Here is a 3,594-nt window from a genome sequence, read left to right as displayed (position 1 = left end):
GCTCTTGCATCATATACTTTGCACCTATTAGTGAAGAAATACAAAGAGCTTGCTAAAATTTGGTTTGCATGATTGGTCTCTCTAAGGTCTAGATATTTTCTAGTAAGGGTTTGAACAACAAGGAAGATAGTGTAGAGTCTTATAATGCTTGCAATATGTTTTTATGTGAGTTTTGCTGTACCGGTTCATACTTGTGTTTGCTTCAAATAACCTTGCTAGCCTAAGCCTTGTATTGAGAGGGATTACTTCTCGTGCATCCAAATCCTTGAGCCAAAAACTCTGCCATTTGTGTCCACCATACCTACCTACTACATGGTATTTCTCTGCCATTCCAAAGTAAATTGCTTGAGTGCTACCTTTAAATTTCTATCCTTTATCTTTGCAATATATAGCTCATGGGACAAATAGCCTAAAAACTATTGTGGTATTGAATATGTACTTATGTATCTTATTTCTTATTAAGTTGCTTGTTGTGCGATAACCATGTTCCTCGGGATGCCATCAACTACCCTTTGTTGAATATCATGTGAGTTGCTATGCATGTTCGTCTTGTCTGAAGTAAGGGCGATTTACCATGAGTTGAATGGTTTGAGCATGCATATTGTTAGAGAAGAACATTGGGCCGCTAACTAAAGCCATGATCCATGGTGGAAGTTTCAGTTTGGACAACAATCCTCAATCTCTTATGAGAATATTATCTGTTGTTGAATGCTTATGCATTAAAGAGGAGTCCATTATCTGTTGTCTATGTTGTCCCGGTATGGATGTCTAAGTTGAGAATAATCAAAAGCGAGAAATCCAATGCGAGCTTTCTCCTTAGACCTTTGTATAGGCGGCATAGAGGTACCCCTTTGTGATACTTGGTTAAAACATATGTATTGCGATGATAATCCAGGTAATCCGAGCTAATTAGGACAAGGTGCGGGCACTATTGGTAATCTATGCATGAGGCTTGCAACTTGTAGGATATAATTTACATAATACATATGCTTTATTACTACCGTTGACAAAATTGTTTCTCGTTTTCAAAATAAAAGCTCTAGCACAAATATAGCAATCAATGCTTCCCTCTGCGAAGGGCCTTTCTTCTACTTTTATGTTGAGTCAGTTTACCTACTTCCTTCCGTCTTAGAAGCAAACACTTGTGTCAACTGTGCATTGATTCTTACATACTTGCATGTTTGCATTCATCATATTACTTTGCATTGACAACTATCCATGAGATATATATGTTGAAAGTTGAAAGCAACCGCTGAAACTTAAATCTTCCTTTGTGTTGTTTCAATGCCTTTATTTAGAATCTATTGCTTTATGAGTTAACTCTTATACAAGACTTATCGATGCTTGTCTCGAAAGTACTATTCATGAAAAGTCTTTGCTATATGATTTAATTGTTTAACCATTGTATTTACCATTGCTTTGAATCGCTGCATTCATCTTATATGCTTTACAATAGTATGATCAAGATTATGTTGGTAGCATGTCACTTCAGAAATTATTCTTTTATCATTTACCTACTCGAGGACGAGTAGGAACTAAGCTTGGGGATGCTGATACGTCTCCAACGTATCTATAATTTCTGATGTTCCATGCTTGTTTTATGACAATACCTGCATGTTTTGTTCACACTTTATATCGTTTTGATGCATTTTCCGGAACTAACCTATTGACGAGATGCCGAAGTGCCAGTTGCTGTTTTCTGCTGTTTTTGGTTTCAGAAATCCTACAAAGGAAATATTCTCGGAATCGGACGAAATCAACGCCCAACATCTTATTTTTCTCGGAAGCTTCCAGAAAGTCAGAGGGACCAGAGGGGTGCCCTGGGGGCCCCACACGTGTGGGCGGCGCGGCCCAGGGGGGCGCGCCCCCCTACTGTGTGGCTGCCCCGCAGCCCCTCCGACTCCGCCTCTTCGCCTATTTAGGCCTCCCTGACCTAAAACATCGACACCGATTGATGAAACCCGAGAAAACCTTCCAGAGCCACCGCCATCGCGAAACTCCAATTCGGGGGACAGAAGTCTCTGTTCCGGCACCCTGCCGGGACGGGGAATTGCCCCCGGAGTCATCTCCACCGCCATCGCTGTCTCCATGATGAGGAGGGAGTAATTCACCCCCGTTGCTGAGGGCTCTGCTGTAGCTATGTGGTTCATCTCTCTCTTTGTGATCTAGTTGAATATCATCTATGTGCTACTCTAGTGATGTTATTAAAGTAGTCTATTCCTCCTCCATAATGTAATGTTGACAGTGTGTGCATCATGAAGTACTTGGTATATGCTATGATTGTGATCTCTTGTAGATTATGAAGTTAACGATTACTATGATGGTATTGATGTGATTTATTCCCCCTTTCATAGTCTGTCGGTAACAGTGTGCATGCTATGTTAGTACTCGGCATAATTGCGTTGGTCTATCATGCACTCTAAGGTTATTTAAATATGAACATCGAATGTTGTGGAGCTTGTTAACTCTGGCATTGAGGTGCTCTTGTAGCCCTACACAATTAATGGTGTTCATCATCCAACAAGAGAGTGTAGAGTGGTTTTATTATGTGATCATTGTTGAGAGTGTCCACTAGTGAAAGTAGGATCCCTAGGCCTTGTTTCCAAACATCGAATCTCCGTTTGTTTACTGTTTTGTTGCATGTTTACTCGCTGCCATATTTTATTCAGATTGCTATTGCTAATCATATTCACCCATATCATTTGCATCTCACTATCTCTTCGCCAAACTAGTGCACCTATACATCTGACAAGTGTATTGGGTGTGTTGGGGACACAAGAGACTTCTTGCATTGTAATCGCAGGGTTGCTTGAGAGGGATATCTTTGACCTCTTCCTCCCTGAGTTCGATAAACCTTGGGTGATCCACTTAAGGGAAAACTTGCTGCTGTTCTACAAACCTCTGCTCTTGGAGACCCAACACTGTCCACAGGAAAAGGAGTGTGCGTAGACATCAATGAGATGGTCAACAAAACTGACCCGATACTCGATTGGAGGTGTTGGATAGCTCTCCTCCTTGGGGAAGCGGAGCGCCTTCTCCTTCTTGGTGAACCCCAGCTTCTTCAGCAGGTTCATGTCCTGGTTCGAGATCTTGGATCTCTCCCACTCTAGATCTTCGACGGCCATCTTGGACTCCGGAGTGCTATGCCTGGTCAGTCGCGCACGAGGTGGCATCAATGAGCGCGAAGGAGAAAGGTGTGAGCGTGGTTGAGCGCTTGAAGCAATAGGAGCAATGGAGGATTTGGCAGAGGAGAAGCAGAGGTGCGGCGCAAGTGAAAGTGCTAAAGGAGGAAGACGATGACTTTATATAGAGGTGCGGCGAATCGACGCGCCGTTGGATGAAGAGATTACGGGGCAGATGGTGTACACGTGGACAAGGGGTAAAAAGTAATTTCATTCAGACGAGAAAGAACAGGAGCTACAGTACGTGCGCCAGAAAAAGCGGAGGACGTGTGTCCCCCACTTGCGCGACGTGTCAGCTTGATGGGAAATTTGGGCCCGCAAGGCGGCGAGAGAGTAGTTCTCGCGTTTTCACGATATAGCACTCGTGGCTATCGTCAGCAGTGATGTCACCTTGACAAGAAAAAAAATTCTG

The sequence above is a fragment of the Lolium perenne genome, chromosome 3 (assembly GCF_019359855.2).
Source record: "Lolium perenne isolate Kyuss_39 chromosome 3, Kyuss_2.0, whole genome shotgun sequence".
Classification (NCBI taxonomy): domain Eukaryota; kingdom Viridiplantae; phylum Streptophyta; class Magnoliopsida; order Poales; family Poaceae; genus Lolium; species Lolium perenne.
This window is presented reverse-complemented; position numbering follows the sequence as displayed.